This window comes from Eleutherodactylus coqui, chromosome 5 (assembly GCF_035609145.1).
Source record: "Eleutherodactylus coqui strain aEleCoq1 chromosome 5, aEleCoq1.hap1, whole genome shotgun sequence".
In the NCBI taxonomy this organism is placed as follows: Eukaryota; Metazoa; Chordata; class Amphibia; order Anura; family Eleutherodactylidae; genus Eleutherodactylus; species Eleutherodactylus coqui.
In genome coordinates, this window is record NC_089841.1 from 38,192,135 (window position 1) to 38,214,476 (window position 22,342).

Consider the following 22,342-nt stretch of genomic DNA (forward strand, 5'->3'; position numbering starts at 1 on the left):
TTGCAATGGATATTGATTGTTATGGGGTGGGTTATATATACATAAAATGGTATAGGGCTTAGAGTCTATTTCAGCATATACGAAGGTGAATCTCCCTTCTGGGTCTCTACGGGTGCTAATAGGGTTCCATCTGACTGCTTTATGGATAAGGAGTGATACCCCCCTAGAGGAGGAGGTGTGAAAGGAGTGGCTTACCCATTGGACCCAAGGTTTTTTAAGAAGTTCGGCTCTTTCTATGGTGAGATGAGTTTCCTGTAGACATACAATGTGAGGGTTAAATTGTTTAATGTATGAAAACACAGCCTTGCGCTTGGCGGTGGTACCCAGGCCTCTCACATTCCAGCTAAAACATGTTAACGACATTTAGGTGGTGTAGGTCGGTAGTTCCCAAGTGGGGTATTTAAGAGCGACAGCATTTTACATGTAATGGTGGAATAATGGCACCAGCGCGGACTCTCCGGGAATTTAACTAAAACTGAACTATAATCACACAAACATTTAACATGTGACATTCCGTTTGACTATTATAGCGGGAATGTCAAGAGGAAAAACTTTAAGTTACGCTCTAACGAGAGAGTAACGGTTGTTGCGAGTAGGGGAAATTCCTATGGCCTTAAGGGAAGTGGTGGCATCGACTGAGACTAATACATTTTTTGCGTCTTATTTATTATGTGCTAGAATCCCGATTTGGGAGTTGTTAAATATTAATTGCACATTGTTCCCAGTAGGCCAGGGGAATTATACAAATAACATTGTAAGTAAGATTTAGAGTATAGCTACGGCGTATTCAGGAACCAGCGTCCGCGGATAGTCTGGGATGCATCTGGAGCCATTCCATGGCTTCGGCTGGTGATTGCATGAAGTGGGCTTTTCCGTCCGCTACGATGCGCAGACGGGCAGGGTAGGCCATGGAGTAAGGGATGTTTCTGTCCTTGAATTTTTTCTTGACCTCTATGAAGGTGGCTCTCTGCTTCTGTAAGTCTTCTGTAAGTCCGCGGAAAAGTCAGGAAAGATGGAGATCACCGAATTGTTGTATTTAAGTGGGCCTTTAACTCTAGCTTGACGCAGTGCGATGTCACGGTCTCTGCAGTTTAGAATCCTTGCCAGGAAGGGGCGCGGGGGGGCCCCCGGGGGCGGAGGTTTGGCTGGTACACGATGGGCTCTCTCCACGGTGAAGGAGGCCGAGAAGATGTCGTTCCCCAGTATAGATTTTAGCCAGTTCTCTGTAAATGTCTCCGGTTGGGAGCCCTCCGCTCGTTCTGGCAGGCCAATTATCCGTAGGTTATTACGGCGGAGGCGATTTTCTAAGTCGTCCATCTTGGACTGGCAGAATTCTGACTGTTTGGTAGCTTTGTGTATTGCTGCTGGGAGTGGTCTCAGGGAGTCTTCAATATTAGAAACGCGGTCTTCCATCTCGCTCATTCTGCCTCGCATATTATGTAAGTCCTGCCTCAGGAGGGAAACATCTGCTTTGATTTCGTCTATTTTGCCCGTGAGAGAGGATTTGCAGGCATTGATAGCTTCAAGAAGTTGTCGCATAGTGGGTTCTGGGGGTTGCCCCAGGTCTGTCTCGCTCTCTCTCGCCTGGGTAGTACGCGAAGGACGTGGTGAGTGTTCAGGTGTTTCTGTCCGGGAGAATTCTTTAAGTTTCTCGGCTGCAGTGCTACCTTTGGCTCGGGTACTCATGTTGAACAGATATTAAGCGAGAAAGATAATTGAGGCTGTAAGAGCGAGGCTCTGCGATGCTATTGAGAGAGGGTGTATGGGGCTGGAGAGGGGCCCTGCCCGTACTGTTTTGAAGAGCTGAGTGGCTTGAGACACCCGGCGGTGTTAGTCGGGCACAGTCAGCCGCTGAGGGTGTAGGCTGTGGGCCCTGAAACGTTGTATGAGGGCCTGGATTACGGTCCTGTCGGTCTTGCGGGAGGTGGTATTTAACGAAGGCGTGAAGATTAGGCCCCAGAGGTTCGGTAAGGGTCTTGGGGTGACTCCAGGGAGATAGCCCTCGGGCCTCAGGTAGATGCCTTAATAGGCCAGTTATTCCCGCTGTCTTTTGCGCCGTTTGTCAGCGGCTGTCTCGGGTGCCCGGATTTGTGGGGGGCTGCGATGCAGCCTCTGCTGTCTTATGGGGTGTCCTGCCAAGGGCTTTATCTGGGTGCCGCTCCCCGTGCGCCGGGCAACCCCCTCCCCCAATGTAGCCCAGGGGATGTCAATCTCCCGGGCAATGGCTCCCAGGTTTACTCACAGTTCTTGGTCTCCCAGAACAGGGGCTCAGCGGTGGATGGAGCTTGCCGAGGGTTTGTGCTCCGGCGAGCAGGCTGGTACAGCGCAGCAGCGCGGCAGCTCCGGCCGGCGTGCCGTTGGTCTGGTGAGTCCCGTCTGGCAGGAGAAAAGAGCCAGCACGTGGTGTGCTCAGGGCTTGCAGGCAGAGGGTTCGTCCGGGGCTCCGTCAGCGGGACGTTACAGGAGCGATCCGGCAGCAGGATTAATTCCCGGCGCTTCAGCCGAGGTGTCCCGTCGGAGACCGGGAGATGGCCCCTGTCTAGGGCTGTGTGCGGCCGCACTGATCGCGGGGGGGGGGCTGGGCGGCGTGGTCCGGCGCGGCCGTTTGCGCCGCCGATATTTTAAAGCCGCGGGTTGCTGCACCGCCGTCTTCAGATGCCGGGGGCTGGTCCCAAAGGTGTAGCGGGGGTATGCGCGTCTAGCGGCTCTGTCGCGCAGCGCCACCGGGTCGTGGCTGAGAGTGCCGGCAGGGCGATGGCGAGCAGTTACTCCCGCGCCTCGCTCCGAGCTTCCCGCCGTCCGGTGGGAGCCTGGAGGCGCCGCTGTTCCTCGCTCCGCAGCTGCAGCAGGGTGTGCAGGTCCCGTCGGTGCCTCAGGGAGGTGAGTGGAGCAAATTAGGCCAGGATTTTGGCAGGATTTTAAGGGGTCCCCTGGGGAGCTTCACTTAAGTGCGACCGGCCATCTTGGTCGCAGGCCACGCCCCCCCTAATGATCTTTTCTTATCATGTAAAACCTTCCACATGACTTCTCCAACTGTCTGCTGACTTTTACTATATTTGTTTCACAGCTTTTATATCGGGATGAAGATCTGACCAATATTAATACTACAAAGAAAAATGTGAGGGGCGATCAGCGGTGTAAAGAGGAGATTCCTACAGATAACCGCCCAGGTGAGTAGTAACCACTAAATACAGCAGAGAGGAGTCACAGATTCTCCTCGGTCAGCGGCTGCAGATATGTTATTCTGTGGTCTGTGGGATTATTGGGGATGACAGATCCTGCAGTCCGGGCCCCGTCCTCCCAGCTGGTTCATCCTGTAAGCCTGTAAGTGGAAGTAGATATATCAGACTGCAGGCCCACAGTCATCAGGGCAGTATGACTACTGGTCTGCAGTAACTTGACCATTTTGGCTGACCATCATGTTAAAAATTATATACAAACTAGATAAAATACCCGGCTACACCCGAGTTAATTTCATGCAGGTATTTACATGTAGTTTGCACAAAAAATGTTATCAAGATGTGATTACTTTAAAGGAACCGAGGAATAAAATAGGTATTCACATAGAGGAGCATTAAATTCTTCTCAGGCTGCATGTACTGATGTCCCTCTGCAGAATGTGCCACCCCTCCCATTCTCCTCACTTAGGACCTAAAGAATGCTCGGGTAAAATTGATGCTTGTATGGCACCAGGAACTTATATTACATAAGGGTGCACTTACTTTTGCAATTGTCATTGAGTAATTGAGTTGTGACCCTTTCACTTTAGTTGTTTGTATGACACCAGGAAGTTAGAGAATTAAATTAGTTATATTACATAGGGTTGTCAATACTTTTGCACTTAGCAGTGACTAAGCAATTTATGACCCCTTTACTTTTCCTATTTAGGACCTAAACTTTTGTGCCAAGTTTTATGTTTGTACGACACCGGGACGTTAGAGAATTAGTGGCCAGTCAGTGAGGGCTTTCACATCTATATAATCGTTCATGATGGCTGATATAAGACTGTCTTCCAAAAGTCATCTGTCTGGTTGGATTTTGCAGGTAGCAGAATGGCTCGGTCTAGCACTCTTTGCAGACCATTTTGATACTGCACTCCCACAGTATATTATATAAATATATTAGTAATATGTCCTCACCAAAAAGCCAGCATGGCAAACAAGGTGATTCTGCGGTTCAAAGGAGTTGTGGTCATCTCAAAGCTTTATGACATCTTCATGAAAGCACCCTTGAGGAATCTGTAGTCTATGGATCACCATGGAGACACTCATTTTGATTGTCAGTAAATGAAAGTCCTGCCTCGTTCCTTCCTAGTGCAATCTGTTTTGGTGAGGCTGTTCCACATGTCATCAGTTTATGTCCTTCTCCTAGTGAACAGAGACATGCTCTTCAGTCCAAAGTTCATTCCTGGAGACTGGATCCTTGTCATCTGCTTTGCTTTTGTATGAGGATCCTGGCCAATATAGTGGGCACAATGGAAGTGGTTCCCTTTGCCCAATTCCATGCCAGGTCCTATCAGAGGGTCATTCAATACAGTTAGGACTGGTCTCTCTTGTCTTTTGACTTCCACAATCACCTCCCTGCTCAGGTGTGGTGATCTCTGTTGTGGTGGCTCTCCTTCCCCCTGGATTCTCCTGGGATGCTTCTTCCTCCCAGCCTGCTGACTCATCCTAACAACAGATACTAATAGTTTGAGCAGGGGGGTATTGTTTCTTCATCTTATGGTTGGGGGTCACTGGTCACCTCCAGAAGCTGTCTGTCTATCAACATTCTGGAACAATCTTTCTGTCTGCTGTTGACAAGTAGCCATTATGGAGCATCCATTTCACATCCAGACAGAAGATGGCATGGCTGTGACATGCATAAATCATCAGTGAGACCATAAAAGTGGCAGCGTGGGTCCTCTGCTATTTTTTTCTAATGGAATTTTTGTGTAGCCAAAAGATAGTGCCCAATATAAACACAGGCAACTGGCATCGCAGGTGCCGAATTCAACAATGTGGTACATTACATAGATACCGGGACAGAATAATCATCACCCATGTATATACATGCATTCCTTTTGGACACATAATGCTTGGCTAAAACGTTATATTTTATCTTTATCAGCTATTGCTAACCAACAGAATCACAGAAAAAAACTCCAAATGAACTAGATATAACAGAAAAAATTTAAAAAAAAGGGGGGATAGAAATAATGAACAAGAACCCCTTTACGACCCCCTCCCCCCAACCACCTGGCACAACTCTTAAAGGGAAAGAAAGATAAAACTGAATTTTAACTTGAAAGACAAGTTAAGCAGGTGTCCTTCAATTTATTTTCCTCTTAACACCTAGACAGACTCTCCCACTGCTGTCGTGGGACAGTTCACCCAACTACCCCAGATCTTATCAAATTTCTCTGGGCATACCCTGGCCATATACGTCAGTTTGTACATTGGGATTTCAGAATTGACCACACGGACCCATGCATTTCTGGTTGGCCTCCCCGGGTGTTTCCAGTTTAGCAAAATTACTTTCTTGGCATAAAAAGCAGCAACTTATACAATGTGTGAGTTGCTGCAGCCACTGGTAGGTCTCCAACAAGCCCAACGAGGCACACTCCAGGGTGAATGATCCTTGGGGCCCCCAAATGTGTTTCCATAAATACCAGAACGTCCCTCCAGTAGTCTTGCAAGACTGCACACCCAAAACACGTGCATGATAGTCCCATCCGCAATTAGACATCGTGGGCATATCGCCGAAGAGAGCAGACCGATAGTGCACAGCCTGGAGGGGGTATAGTATATGCAGTGCAAAAATTTGACCTGGATGAGTCTGTCTCTAGCGCTAACCAAAGGGGGACCAGAACCCCTAAGTATGTCCTCATCTTCCCCCGACATCACATCAGGGATATCAGCCACCTATTTCTGCGGGGCGGGGTGAGATGTTGCGGTAAATGGGCATAGATGCTCGACAGTGGTTTAATAAGGTTGCACATCTGGGCCAAGCCCTCCAGCCGCGTCAGAGACTGTGAAATGGATAGACCCCCAAATTGGACCCTGACTACATTCCACAGCTGGTAATACCTAAAGTAGGAATTCTCAGGCAGGCCATGGGTTATCTGCAGCTGAAGGAAGGTGCAGAACGCACCCTCACTGACTATAATAGAGAGGACATTGACGCCCCGAAGTCTCCAAAAAGCAGACTCCGGAAAACGTTGAAAGTACAGCAAACTGGGATTATTCCAAAGGGTGGTATGTGGGGACTACGTGGCCCCCTCCTCAGTGGACAGCTGCAAGGCATGATGCCAGATCTCAAGTGTCACCAGCATGGGGGCGGGCAAAGATACAACAGAAGACGAGGGACCACTCAGCAGCAGCCCCCGCAGGCTCTGGGCGAGGCCCAACACTCTACACTCCAGGCGCACCACTGGATTATAGTCTGACGAAGACAGCCACCATCCCGCGTATACCAAGTGGCCAGCCAAATAATAATAGTAAAAATGTGGTAAGGCTAATCCTCCCACGCTCAACTGAAGACACAGAGTCTCTAATCTAATCCTGGCTGGGGCGCCCCTTCACAAAATACGTAGCACAATCTCACGAAGCATAGTAAAAACTTTTTTGGAACTAACGTAGGGGAGTTATGCAATATGTACAGAAATTTCGGCAGCAGTTTCATTTTTAGCAAATTTATTCTGCCCACCAGAGTAAGTGGGAGATAGGCCCAGTGCATCGCCATTTCCTCAGCCCAGCCCAGTAGAGGAACCAGGTTAGAGTCGTAAAAAGTAGAGATCTCTGCTGACACCTTTATACCAAAATAAGTTGTCTGAATTGTCCAACTTACCAGGGAGGGCAGCGAAAGCTCAGCGGCCGCAGGATCCACTTGTCCCAATTCACCTTGATGCCAGAGTGAGGGAAAGACTCCACGTCCTGGAGAAAGAGGAGAGTGCCATCCGCATAAAGTTCAATGCGCTCTTCATAATTGCTCAGTTTAAACCCCTTTACTGTCGGGGATGTTCGGACCTGGATCACAAGAGGCTCTATGGCAAGGGACAAAAAAAGCGGGGAACAGAGGGCAGCCCTGCCTTGTACTTCTACCCAGGGAAAACAGGGCAGAAATGGGAATATTGGTTTTGATATTGGCCACCGGGGAATCGTATAAGTTTCCTACCCACTTAATAAAGGTTGGCCCGAAGCCAAACCGCTGCATCACTGCCCACAGGTACTTCCACTCTACTGAGTCAAAAGCCTTTGCCTGGTGTATAAACGCCGAGGTGCGCTTTCCACAGTTAGTGTGCTTATATGACAGATGGTCGAAAAGTCGCCTCAGGTTCATGTCTGTGCTTTTGCCAGGCATAAAGCCAGACTGGTCAGTGTGTATAATCTCCCCAAGAACTGAGTTTATACACGTCGAAAATATTTTAGCAAGAATTGTAGCGTTGTTATTAAGGAGTGAAATAGGGCGATAAGAGCCGCAGTCCGTATGGTCCTTTCCAGTTTTAGGGATCATGACTATTAGGGCCTTGCACATGGTATCCGGCAGAGCCCCCTCCCGCATGATAGAGTTGTACAATGTTAGGATTCGTGGGCCCAGGAGTTCCACATTCTTTTTATACCACTCCCCAGGAAGCCCATCCACGCCTGGTGATTTCCTGTTGGGGAGCGACTTAATTGCTCAGGTTGCCAATCTTCTATGCTCAGGGCTCCATCCAGATAGGCTGCACTATCTCAACCCTTAGGACAGCAGCATTCTTAAAGGGCCAGAGCAGGCTCTGCTAAACCATCCCTGGACCAAACGCCTGTCGGCCCTAGCTGCATTATGCATCCCTCCTACATAGGATGCCTAAGTAATTTGGTTCCTCCACATGTGGAAGCCTGTTGCAAATTATTAGTGTGATTTTATGATTTCCTGACTCTTCCATTCCTGATCTTGGATATGTTTATTGGACCACGCTAACCGCTGCCTGCCCTAACCAAGACTGTTCAGCATATTGAACCTCTTCTGCAAGTCTTGACGTCTTGTCTGATCTCCATAGTGAAGTTCAGTACATATTGCCTGCCCTGATCTCCGCTTATCTACTGGTTATATCTGTATTCACACCCCAAGATCTTCTATAGCATCAGATGCCACACAACTAAGACTACTTCTGTAGGTAATGGCTTGGGGAACTCACAGTGAAGACCCAGTTGAAGGGGTAAAATGTGAAAACTGGGGTTCTCCCAGGTATTGCATCTAGATCTAGCCCAAAGCCAAACCATTGTTTGTCAAAACAGGTCCTCATTTGCTACCTGACATGGTCATTCAGACAGGGGTTTCTCAAGGCAAGGAAACAGTCTTTATCCTTGATTTACCACCCTTATCTTCAGGGGTGTGAGGAGAGAGGCCATGTCCCCCCATAGGGTTTTCTTTTTCTGATCTCTTTCTTCCAGTCTGGCTTGAATGCGAACTTAGACCTCATTTCTATGAAATAAGCTTTCTGCCTTGTCCATTTTTTTTATAATAGCCTTTAGTCTCTGAGTCCTATGTCAAAGCATTTCTCCAAGACGATGCACTTACAGTTTCTGTGTAAACACTTCTTAGTCTTTTGGGACCTCACTTTCTTAATGGATGCATTCCATAATCTTGTGTCCCCTGATGAAACCATTGAGAAAAAAGGATTTTTGTTTTACTGTAAAATCCTTTCTTGTAGTCTTTATTGAGGGACCACGCATCCTACCATTTTTCTTCTCATGCTATTATGCCCTTCCCATTTGTTGCATATTCTTGGGTTTATTCTATACTTTTGTCTTCTGACATTGGTTTCTTTGAAGCATGCGCTTCTACTGCTGGCATACAGAATATTTAACTAAGTGCCTGTAGTCTGGGTATGACCTGCATAGGAACAGCCAACATTTTCTTATTCTTAGTCAGAAACACTCTTTTCTCCTTAGGGAGAGCAACTATATACTATAAACTAAATGAGGAGACTCAAATGGCCACGCACGCTCCTCTGGGTAATATGCAAATAAGGGAGATGGAATAAATCCTCCACAGTGCCACCTATTGAAAGGCAGCATTCCTTCAATCAAAGTCAGACTTTTTATACAAGTCTTGTTACAATGACCGGGAATTAGAAGCAAAGCCAGACCCCATGTACATACAGCTGTTTCCGGGTTATTGCCCTTCAAAGTCTGACTTTGATTGAAGGAATGCTGCCTTTCAATAGGTGGCACTGTGGAGGATTTATTCCATCTCCCTTATTTGCATATTACCCAGAGGAGCGTGCGTGGCCATTTGAGTCTCCTCACTTAGTTTATAGTATATAGTTGATCTCCCTAAGGAGAAAAGAGTGTTTCTGACCCCCGTCCCAGGCCTCTCACTAGCAAAAGCCAGACTCCTACTGTACACTGATGAAGGGCAATAACCCGGAAACAGCTGTATGTACATGGGGTCTGGCTCTGCTTCTAATTCCCGGTCATTGTAACAAGACTTGTATAAAAAGTCTGACTTTGACTGAAGGAATGCTGCCTTTCAATAGGTGGCACTGTGGAGGATTTATTCCATCTCCCTTATTTGCATATTACCCAGAGGAGCGTGCGTGGCCATTTGAGTCTCCTCACTTAGTTTATAGTATATAGTTGCTCTCCCTAAGGAGAAAAGAGTGTTTCTGACCCCCGTCCCAGGCCTCTCACTAGCAAAAGCCAGACTCCTACTGTACACTGATGAAGGGCAATAACCCGGAAACAGCTGTATGTACATGGGGTCTGGCTTTGCTTCTAATTCCCGGTCATTGTAACAAGACTTGTATAAAAAGTCTGACTTTGATTGAAGGAATGCTGCCTTTCAATAGGTGGCACTGTGGAGGATTTATTCCATCTCCCTTATTCTTAGTGTCATGCCTGCATCCATGGTCCTGTGTCCCCAATGAATGCTACAAGAAAGGGATTTTACCGTAGGGCAAAAATCATCCTTTTCCCGGCGTCATCCTGACGGCAGACTTGGAGGTTGCACCTTGACCTTGTAGGGACAGGAAGCAAGAGACTTCAAAAGGCTCCTCCTGCCTCCCATTCACCAGTGCTTCCTGTCCCTACAGGGACATGCAAGAGGTGCTCCCTCCAGGAACTTCAGGATAACACCGGCATTGACGGTCCACAGGGCCGCTTCCCCTCTCACTTTTGTTCAAGAGGAATCTGGCTGACAAGCGGGGCGGACGGTCCACAGGGCTGCTTCCCCGTTTAAACTTCCCTCCGGAGTGTCAGCGCGGTCCGGGAGCACGGCGGGCCACAGGTCTGACCGCCCGGGGATCACCACCGCAATGGTCGGAGCGGCGGACCACAGGTCCCTGAGTCCCCTCCTTCCTCCCTTTGGCTCCGTACAGCGTTCTCTCGGCGGGGGAGAGCGGCGGGCCATAGGCTCAGATGCCTCTCTCCCCCAGGCATGCCGGCGCGTCCTCGCGCAGCGGCAGGGGGCGCAGCCAATGACGCGCCGTCGGGGGGCGGAGCCAGAAGACGCAACGTGACGCGGTGACGTCACACGCCATCAGAGAACCCGGAAATGACCGGGAGATTTAAAAATGGAAGCCCCCCGGCAAAACTTCCACTGACAGCATACCTTCAGTGAAGGATTTATCTGTCTTTCTGGTCCTGTCTATCGCTACTAAGCATGATGACTACCAAGGAGCCAGAGATGGAAGCCCTGCAAACCGTAAGTGTGACAAATTGCAGGGGTGATATGCTGGGGCTTTAGCATTGTATGGCGGTTTATTTCCCTTATGTGCATGCATGTATTTTTGCAGGACAGGGAATCTACTCGGTCTAAACAAGACCTTAAAAAAAGGGGCAGGAAATGCGCCCTGTGTCTCAAAAAACTTGATGAGACATATAAAAAGCCCCTATGTCCCGACTGTACTACAGAAATCCTGAAGGACGAACAGGCCGCCTTCAGGGAGGATATTAGATTCCTGATCCGTGAAGAGGTCCGGGCATCGATCTCTAGTCTCCCCCCAGCACAGCGGGAGAAAAGAGCCACTAAGAGGCCGAGCCACATGCCGCTGACTAGCTCAGAGTCTGAGCAATCCCTAGGCGACCTGTCAGACGACGAACTCTTTGACCGTCCCCCGGACTCCAGCGAGGGAAATAGGAAATACTATTTCTCATCAGCAGAGCTGGACGACCTGATCAAAGCGGTCAGGGACACTATGAAACTGGAGGATGTGATTGAGCCTAGGTCCGTACAGGACGATATGTTCGGTGGGCTCAGACCGAGAAACCGCATCATGTTTCCCGTAAACGATACTTTAAAAAAAGTGATCACGGATGAATGGGCGTCTGCAGATAAACACCTCTATCTATCCCGTGAGTACAAAGAAAGACTCCGGTTTGCGGAAGAGGACGTAAACATCTACGAGGATGTCCGGAAGGTGGACGCACAAGTGGCCAGAATGGCTAAAAAGACAGCCCTACCGTTTGAGGACTCCTCCCACCTTAAAGATCCAATGGACAACAGGGTAGATGCCCTGATGAAACGGGCCTGGCAGACAACGGCCTATACGCTGGAGTCTAATATTGCAGCGACGTCCGTAGCCAGGTCAATGTTCCTCTGGTTAGGGGAACTTGACGACCAGATAAAGCAGAAGGCCCCTAGAGACGCACTATTGGAATGCATGCCTCTATTGAAATCGGCGACGGGCTTCCTGGCAGACGCATCTGCCGAGTCCATGAGACTGGCGGTTAGGAGTGCCGCATTATCTAATATGGCCAGGCGGGCAGTCTGGCTGAAGACATGGAGGGCAGACACGGCATCTAAAGGGAGGCTATGTAATATCCCCTTCCATGGCCGGTACATTTTTGGCGCGGACCTTGAGGAGATCCTTAAAAGAGCTACGGATAAAACCCACAGCTTCCCGGACCAAGCGAGGACTGGGTTTTCTCACAAGCGACAGCCATCCTTCAGGCCATATCGGGGCAAAGGGAAGACGGGACGCTGGTCCTACCCCAAAGGAGGCAGGGGTAAGACTAATATAACCCCTACCCCCATAGAAGAGTGCCAGGTGGGGGGTAGGCTACTGAAATTCTCCCGAGAATGGCGGGGGGTTACAGACAACCCGTGGGTCCTGCAACTCATAGCTCAGGGGTACAGAATAGAGTTCTTCACCCGGCCCCCCAATTGCTTCAGAGTCACCCCCACACAATCCCCGACCCTGCAGGATATCTTTAAAGACGAAATCTCGAAGCTGCTGCAAATGGGGGCGATAGTCCGGGTCCCCACAGTAGAGCAGCGCCAGGGATTCTACTCGCCTCTCTTCCTGATCAGAAAGCCCAATGGTAGTTTCAGGATGATTCTTAACCTAAAGGGCCTGAACAAATTTATTTCCTACAAAAGATTCAAAATGGAGAGGTCAGGTCAGCGGTAACGCTGATCAAAAAGGGGGACTTCATGAGTACCGTCGACTTAAAAGACGCGTACTATCACGTCCCAGTCCTGCCGGAGCATCACCAATATTTAAGGTTTGCCATCAGGATAGGGAGCAGGGTGCGTCACTTCCAATTCCGGTGCCTACCCTTTGGCATTTCCACGGCTCCCAGAGTATTTTCTAAAATAGTGGCAGAGATGGTGGCCCATCTCCACCTAGCGGGTACAAATATCATCCCGTACCTGGACGACTTCCTAGTGATTGCTTCCTCACCCAGGGTCCTCAGGGACGAGACTAGCAGGGTCATCTCCCTTTTCCAGAGATTGGGGTGGGTAGTCAACTTCCCCAAATCTAGCCTTCTCCCCGAGACGCGGAAGACTTTCTTGGGGGTGCAAATAGACTCAGTGTCACAGACTTTGTCTTTACCCCCACCCAGACAGGAGAGTCTTAGACTGGCAGCGCAGAAGGGCGGCCAGAGAAGGCAAATTGTAATTAGGGATGCAATGAGGCTCCTGGGCCTCATGACCTCCTGTATCGGCATTATCCCGTGGGCCCAGGCGCACTCTAGGACGCTACAGAGATCCATCCTGGGTAACTGGGATGGGGCATCCACCTCTCTGGACAGGAGAATGCCCATGTCTCCAGCTGTCTTACGGTCCCTCCGCTGGTGGCGGTCATCTGACATCCTTGAAGCTGAGTCCCCATGGGTAGCAGAACCCTTCATCCCCGTAGTAACAGATGCAAGCCAGTCTGGTTGGGGAGCGCAAGTAGGGCAGTGCCTACTCCAGGGCGAGTGGGGGCCGACGTTGCGGGCCCAATCATCGAACTTCAGAGAACTTAGGGCCATCTGGGAAGCGCTTCACAGAACCCAAGACATCTTAAAGAAGAAACATGTAAAAATCTTCTGTGATAACATGACTGCAGTTTCACTTATTCGCCACCAGGGAGGCACCAGAAACCTTCACCTGCTGAAACTAACAGCGCGGATCTTTCGATGGGCCGAGGCCACGGTACAATCCCTAACAGCGGTCCATCTCAAAGGGTCCCAGAACCAGACAGCCGACTTCCTAAGTCGAAGACGCCTGGACCCTGGGGAATGGTCCCTGAACCAGGAGGAGTTTCATCATATTACGGAAAACTGGGGCAGTCCACAGGTGGACTTGTTCGCGACCGGCAAGAACTCAAAATGCCCAGCCTACTTTTCCCTAGATCCAAGGGACAGGGCCGAGGGGTTAGACGCCTTCTCCCAGAGGTGAGACTTCAGTCTGGCTTATGCCTTCCCACCCATACCCCTGATCCCGAGAGTCCTTCGGAAGGTTCAGCAGAGCAACATTACGCTGATCCTGATCGCCCCACACTGGGAAAAAAGGGCATGGTTTCCGCTACTTTTAAAGCTCGCCATCACGGAGCCAATCCGCCTGCCACCCAGGAAGGACCTTCTAGTGCAGGGCCCAGTTCTGTGCCCCAACTCAGAAAGGCTGAACCTAGCGGTCTGGATATTGAGGAACAGACGCTAATAAGGCAAGGTTTATCCTCCAGAGTCATCGCGACATTACGCCAGTCCCGAAAGCCCGTGACTTCAGCGATCTACAATAAAATCTGGAAAAGATTCTCCTCCTGGAGAGGGCTGGAAATCTCCAATCTCGACACTTCGGTGGCGGAGATTTTGGACTTTCTCCAGGAGGGTCTAGATAAAAACCTGAGACCGGGAACCCTGAAGGTACAGGTGTCAGCGTTCTCCGCCATTCTAGATAAATCCCTGGCGGAACATAGATTGATCCGCAGATTTATAAAAGCGGCAGAAAGAATTAGACCAATTAGCCGTAGTACGGTCCCCCCATGGGACCTAAACTTAGTCCTACAAAGTCTGTGCAAAAGCCCCTTTGAGCCGATTGATCAGGTACCAATCAGGTTCCTAACGTTTAAAACGGTATTTCTGGTAGCCATTACTACAGCGAGGCGCGTAAGTGAACTCCAGGCCCTATCCTGCAAAACACCCTACCTACTAGTCCAGAACGATAGGGTCATATTAAAAACAGACCCCTTTTTTCTCCCCAAGGTAGCCTCAAAGTTTCATAGGCAGCAAGAAATTATTCTTCCCTCCTTCTGCCCAAATCCCCAGAATGACAGGGAAAGAGACTACCATAGCCTGGATGTAAGGAGGGCCATTTTATGCTACCTAGAACAGACCTCATCTTTCAGGAAGGCTGATTGTCTTTTTGTCCAATTCCAGGGGCCGGGCAGAGGAAGAGCGGCTTCTAGAAGATCCATTAGCCGCTGGATAAAATCCACCATCCAGCAGGCCTACTCTTCCGGCAACAGTTCTATCCCTGAAGGACTCAAGGCCCATTCAACCAGGGCAGTATCCTGCTCCTGGGCACAGAGGGCCATGGCGACGCCGGATCAAATTTGTAAGGCAGCCACATGGTCCAACCTGCATACCTTCACAAGGCACTACAGGCTGAATACGGACCTCTCCTCCGATCTCTCTTTCGGGAGAAAGGTCCTGCAAGCAGTGGTCCCTCCCTAAGAGTTAATTTGGTATACTCCATGTCTGCCGTCAGGATGACGCCGGGAAAAGGGAGTGAATTTCTTACCGAAAATTCCTTTTTCCCGAGTCATCCTGACGGCACGTATTTCCCTCCCAAAAATTCACACGGTTGTACCTACATCTGTGTGGGCACGAACCAGTAGCCCAGAGGCTCCTATATTGGACATTTTTTCTGTTTATGCGGTAAATTGGTGCATATTTCCTTTGTTTAATCCGGGTAAGCTACCCTCCTATTGTTTATGTTCAAAATAGAACTAACCATGTTAATTTTGTTTTGGAGCAATAAAAAATCTTCCTTGGTTAACCACGACATGTCCATGTAAGTAATTTAGAAGACACTGGTGAATGGGAGGCAGGAGGAGCCTTTTGAAGTCTCTTGCTTCCTGTCCCTACAAGGTCAAGGTGCAACCTCCATGTCTGCCGTCAGGATGACTCGGGAAAAAGGAATTTTCGGTAAGAAATTCACTCCCTTTTATGTACTTTGTGCTTGGTGATCTACTAGGGACAGAAATCGGAGACTTATGGAGGATGGTGCTGTAAAGTCTTCTGAATGCTCTTTTTAGATACCCAGAGGCCCCATATGATTGATGATGGACACAATTAGTTACTTAGGACAGATTATCACCTAAGAGTTTTAGAGCTGTTGTTTATGCAGATGTTTTTGAGCAATTCCAGAAACAAAGATTGTAATAAGTTATTCAAAGTTTTCCTTTTCATCCTATTTTGTATTAACTTCAAATAAATAAAATTACTTCTCACTTCTATCCTGAATGATAAAGGGCATGTAGGTGTCAGTGAGTGTGTGAGATGGACACCACCTAATAGCATTGAATCAAACTACTTATTATGATTCTCCACTGAGCATTTAGTAGAATAGTGGTGACAGGTTCACTGATTCATGGACCTATGAAGATGGAAGCTTAACCACAGAGGGGGGAAAACTGCAGAAGAACAATTTATAGCAAAACATCATGATTTACTGCTCCTCACTGTGAGGTCTACTGTTAAATTAGGATGTTTTTCCACCACTGTCTTAGTTAATAAATACTATCTGACTTGTAGTTTGCAATGAAATGTTTATATAGAAAATGTTAAAAATATCTATACAATTTTAAGGTTATTTCAATTAAAAAATGGTAAAATCGGCTTAATTCTTGGCAGATGACTGCATCGAGAGGTCAGAGGGACATCTGATATTTGTAGATTGTAAAGCAGAGGATTGTGGTATCACACAAGATACATATGAAGAACCTGCATTTATCCCAGATATCCCCTTAGCCCTTCACAGCAAACATCCATCATCTGGTCCATCACAGACTGATATTCAGAAGAAAAGTCCTAAACGAGGAGAACATCAAAGAGCTCACATGGGGAGGAAGACATTTCCATGTTCAGAATGTGGGAAATGTTTTAGAGACAAACCAGAATATGTCAAACATCAGAGAAGTCACACACGAGAGAAGCTATTTTCATGTTCAGAATGTGAGAAATGTTTTAAATTTAAATCGAATCTTCTCAGACACCAGAGAAGTCACACAGGAGAGAAGCCATTTTCATGTTCAGAATGTGGGAAATGTTATGGAGTTAAACTCGCACTTCTTGGACATCTTAAAATTCACACAGGAGAGAAGCCATTTTCATGTTCAGAATGTGGGAAATGTTATGGAGTTAAACTCGCACTTCTTAGACATCTTAAAATTCACACAGGAGAGAAGCCATTTTCCTGTTCAGAATGTGGGAAATGTTTTAAAAGTAAAACAGAACTTGCCAGACATCATAAAATTCACACAGGAGAGAGGCCATTTTCATGTTCAGAATGTGAGAAATGTTTTAAAGATAAACAAGCACTTGTCAGACATCAGACAAGTCACACAGGAGAGAAACCATTTTCATGTTCAGAATGTGGGAAATGTTATGGAGATAAACCCAAACTTCTCAGACATCAGAAAATTCACACAGGAGAGAAGCCATTTTCATGTTCAGAATGTGGGAAATGTTTTAGATTGAGGCCAGAACTTGTCAGACATCTGAAAATTCATTCAGGAGAGAAGCCATTTTCATGTTCAGAATGTGGGAAATGTTTTAGAGATAATTCAAAACTTGTCATACATCAAAGAATTCACTCAGGGCAGAAGCCATTTTCATGTTCAGAATGTGGAAAATGTTTTAGAGACAAACCAGAACTTGTCAGACATCAGAAAATTCACACAGGAGAGAAGTCATTTTCCTGTTCAGAATGTGGGAAATGTTTTAGACTGAAATCACAACTTGTCCTACATCAGAGAACTCACACAGGGGAGAAGCCATTTTCCTGTTCAGAATGTGGAAAATGTTTTAGAGAGAAAAAAAGACTTGTCAGACATCAGAGAGATCACACAGGAGTGAAGCCATTTCCATGTTCAGAATGTGGAAAATGTTTTAGAGAGAAACCAGAACTTGTCAGACATCAGAAAATTCACACAGGAGAGAAGCCATTTTCATGTTCAGAATGTGGGAAATGTTTTAGATTGAGGCCAGAACTTGTCAGACATCTGAAAATTCATTCAGGAGAGAAGCCATTTTCATGTTCAGAATGTGGGAAATGTTTTAGAGATAATTCAAAACTTGTCATACATCAAAGAATTCACTCAGGGGAGAAGCCAATTTCATGTTCAGAATGTGGAAAATGTTTTAGAGAGAAACCAGAACTTGTCAGACATCAGAAAATTCACACAGGAGAGAAGTCATTTTCCTGTTCAGAATGTGGGAAATGTTTTAGACTGAAACGACAACTTGTCAGACATCAGAAAGTTCACACAGGAGAGAAGCCATTTTCATGTACAGAATGTTAGAAATGTTTTGAATATAAATGGAAACTTGTCATACATCAAAGAATTCACACAGGAGAGGAGCCATTTTCATGTACAGAATGTGGGAAATGTTTGGAATATAAATGCAAACTTGTCAGTCATCTTAACAATTCACACAGGAGAGAAGCCATTTTCATGTTCAGAATGTGGGAAATGTTTTAGGCTGAAATCACAACTTGTCAGACATCAAAGAACTCATGCAGGGAAGTAGCCATTTTATTTTAAACTCATTTCAATGTAGAAGTCAATGAAAAAAAGTTATATTAGACTTACCGGTAATCCTTTTTTCGGGAAGTCTCAACACCAGCTGAGATGATCTGTCCCTGATATGCAGCATTCAGAGAGGTTTAATGCTGCCCACCTTTCTCAGTAATTTCAATGAACCACTAGGCGGTAGAGCCTAAGTTGAAACAAAATAACTGTCATTAATTAGCAATGAAAAGGTGAAAAAAAGAAATATGGGAGGGAATATATGGGTGCTGTCGTGGAGACTTTCTAAAAAAAAGTCTAATCTAACTTTCCCTATCCTCTCCATGACAGCACCAGCTGAGACATACCATAGAAACATAATTAGGGCGGGACTACCGCAGACAGGACTTTGCGTTTAAAGGCCAAGTCCTCATTTGCCTGAACATTCAACTTATAATGTTTACTAAAGGTATGTCGCCTTTTCCCCACCGCAGCCCTGCATATTCAGTCTATGGATGCAGAGGCCTGCTCTGCGCAAGTAACGGACATTGCCTTAGTGGAGTGGGCCTTGAGTACCTCTGCCGCTAGTTTGTAAAGAGCTTTGTAAGCCTCCGTTATGGCAGAATGGATCCACCTTGATATAGAGCTTTTTGCCACTTTTTTACCTTTGTTACCACCCTGGAACTTAAGAAACAAATTCTTATCCTCCACTGTTTTGTAGCATTGATATACTGTAAAACCGACCTTCTGACATCGAAGCAATAGAAGGATTGCTCATTATCATTCCTTGGATTATCACAGAATGAAGGGACTACTATATCCTGGGATCTGTAAAACTGACATATCACCTCTGGTAAGAGGGGTCTAATTTGAACATGATCTAATTTCCCGTGACTCTGCAGAAAGCTTGTTAGACTGACAAAGGCTGGACTTCACTAACGACCTGTAGTGATGGCTACTAGAAAGATGAGTTTAAAAGTTAAATACTAGAGATGAGCGAGCATGTTCGTCAGAGCTTGAAGCTCGTTCGAGCATTAGCCTACTCGAAATACTCGTTACTCGACATGAGTACCACAGGGTGCTCGGTAAAAATTTCCCCACATGTTTTCAATGGAGCCGAGGCTGCTGCTGGCTGCTCCATTAAAAACAATGGTCTGCCGGCACCCCTGCATTCTTTTTCAGGGATGGGCTTTACATATAAGCCCTTCCCTGAAAAAGAAAGATTCTAGTGTGAAAAAAAAAAGTGAAAAAAAACTTACCTCTCCACCGCTGCCATGTCCCGCGGGGATGCAGAACACATTTGCCGCGTTTGTCACATGTTTTCTGCATTCCCGCAAGGAACAAGAATTCCCTGCTGCACCTGCCACATCTGTGACAGATGCAGTAGAGGTATTCTTAACCCCTGGGGGGAATAAAGGATTCCCTACCACAGCTGTCACACATGACCGCTGCGGTGGTGGATCCTGCTGCCGGCACCCCTGAAATGTTTTAAATATAAGCCCTGTCTCTGAAAAACAAAGAAAAGTGTTAAAAAAAACCAAAACCTACTCACCTTCCTTCGGCTGCCAGGCTCAGCTACGTCTTCTCCTGGCTGTCCATGGCTCTGTAATTCTGAGCTATCAGCAGCCGGGGATTTAACCCCTTCATGACATGGCCTATTTGGGGCTTAAAGGGGTTGTCCTGCGAGAGCAAGTGGTGTTAAGCACTTCTGTATGGCCACATTAATGCACTTTGTAATATACATCGTGCATTAAATATTGGCCATACAGAAGTTATACACTTACCCCTGCGGTGCTGGCGTCCCCGTCTCCATGGCGCCGACTAAAGCTGCCTTCTGCCGGGATTAGACGCGCTTGCGCTGTCTGCTCTCTTCTGTCCGGCTCCGGCGTGCTCGCGCTGCAGAGGTCTTCTGCGCATGCTCTCACGGGACAACCCCTATAAGGACCAAGCCTTATTTTCCCAAACTGACATGTCACTTTATGTGCTAATAACTTTTGAATGCTTTTACTTATCAATGTGATGCTGAGATTCTTTTTTCGTGACATATTGTACTTTATGTTTGTGTAAAAATTGCGTTAATAAATTTTGTCTTAACTAGGAAAAAAAAAATCGAAATTTACAGAAAATTTGGAAAAATTGACAAGTTTCAAACTTTGAATTTTTCTTTTTGTAAGACAGATAGTCAAACACCACAAAATAGTTAATAATTAACATTTCCCATATGCCTGCCTTATACTGCAATAATTTAAGCATTTTTTTTTTTAGACTCCACAAAGTATATAAGTTTAGCAGTAGAGATGAGCGAGCGTACTCGGAAAAGCACTACTCGCTCGAGTAATGTGCTTTATCCGAGTATCGCTGTGCTCGTCCCTGAAGATTCGGGTGCCGCTGCGGCTGACAGGTGAGTCGCAGCGGGGAGCAGGGGAGAGCGGGCGGGAGAGAGGGAGAGAAAGATCTCCCCTCCGTTCCTCTCCGCTCTCCCCTGCAGCTCCCTGCTCTGTGCCGGCACCCGAATCTTCAGGGACAAGCACAGCGATACTCGGATAAAGCACATTACTCGAGCGAGTAGTGCTTTTCCGAGTACGCTCGCTCATCCCTATTTAGCAGTCATTTTTCAAATTTACTAGCAAATTTCAAAATCTGAATTTTTAAGGGCCAACTCAGTTTAGACGTGGATTTTAAGAGCCTGTATACCAGAAAACCCCCACAAATCACCACATTTTAAAAACTGCACCCTTCAAAGAATTCAAAATGTAATTTAGGAAGTTTATTAACCCTTTCGATGCTTCACTGGAATTAAACAAAAGTGCATCAGAAATTAGAAAAATTAAATTTTTCTACAGATTTTCAATTTAAAACCATTTTTTCTTATAAAACAGCAGGAGTTAGCAGAGAAACAAAACTTGGGCTGTATTATCAGGATTCCGCAGTTTTTAGAAATGCCCCATATGTGGGCGTAAACTGTTGTTCAGGCACATGGTGGGGCTCAGAAGAGAAGGAGCGCTATTTGGCTTTTTGCTGGAATAATTTTCAGACCCCCTGTAGTGTTTGCAGTGACCCCCTAGGTACCAGTACATTTGAAACCCCCAATAATTGATCCCATTTTGGAAACTAGACCCTTCAGGGAATTTATTAAGGGGTGTAGTGAGTGGTTTGAACCCACAGGTGCTTGAGGAATTTTTTTAACAATTTCAGTTGAATACGAAAAATTCCATTTTTTCACATAATGTTTAGCTTTAGGCCCAGATTTATATTTTTTCCCAGGAGCAGAAGGAGAAAAGGTACCCCACGATGCGTTACCCAATTGCTACCGAGCACGGAAATGCCCCATATATGGGCGTAAACTGTTGTTCATGCACATGATGGGGCTTAGAAGAGAAGGAGCACTATTTGGCTTTTTGAATGCAGATTTTGCCCATATAGTGTTTGCAGTGTCCCTGAGGTGCGAGTACACTTGAAACCCCCAAGAATTGACCCTATTTTGGAAACTAGTCCCCTCCGGGAACTTAGTAAGGGGTGCAGTGAGCGTTTTGAACTCATAGGTGTTTCAGGAAATTTTTTAACAGTTTGAGTTGAATATGAAAAATTCCAATTTTTCCTGTAATGTTTAGCTTTTGGCCCAGATTTATATTTTTTACCAGGAGCAGAAGGAGAAAAGGTACCCCATGATGCGTTACCCAATTTCTTCCAGGCACGGAAATGCCCCATATGTGGGCATAAACTGTTGTTTGGGCACATAGCAGGGCTCAGAAGGAAATGAGCACCTTTTGAATGCAGATTTTGCTGGAATAATTTTCAGCCCTCATGTAGTGTTTGCTGTGTCCCTGAGGCACCAGTACATTTGAAACCCCCAAGAATTGACCGAATTTTGGAAACTTGTCCCCTCAGGGAATTTAGTAAGGGGTGTAGTGAGTGTTTTGAACTCATAGGTGTTTCAGGAATTTTCTTAACAGTTTGAGTTGAATACAAAAATTCAAAATTTTCCAGTAATGTTTAGCTTTAGGCCCAGATTTATATTTTTGACTAGGAGCAGAAGGAAAAAAGGTACCCCATGATGCGTTACCCAATTGCTCCTATGTGCAGAAATGCTCTATATGTGGGCGTAAACTGTTTGGGCACATGGCAGGGCTCAGAAGGAAAGGACTTGGCATGTGGGTTTATGTACAAGTTTATGTACATCATTAGCTTGATAAAGACCCGAGCACAGGGTCGATACGTGGCTGCTTGCTTCTTCATGGCTATTTAATAAAGAAGACTTCAATGAATGCTGCCTGGTTCCTCCTCTCTACATTGCTGATCAACAGTGGACCCAGGGAGTCGGGACCCTAACTGGGCTATTGCATAGTGCCTTGCACCAGCGGTGTGGCTGAACTCTTG

The 22,342-nt window shown here is 46.7% G+C and overlaps 1 pseudogene; it reads left to right on the forward strand.

Annotated features, from left to right (window-relative positions):
• LOC136629107 (zinc finger protein 665-like) overlaps nucleotides 1-20,141 on the forward strand; it is a 53,963-nt pseudogene extending 33,822 nt beyond the window's left edge.
• Nucleotides 20,142-22,342: the final 2,201 nt, after the last annotated feature.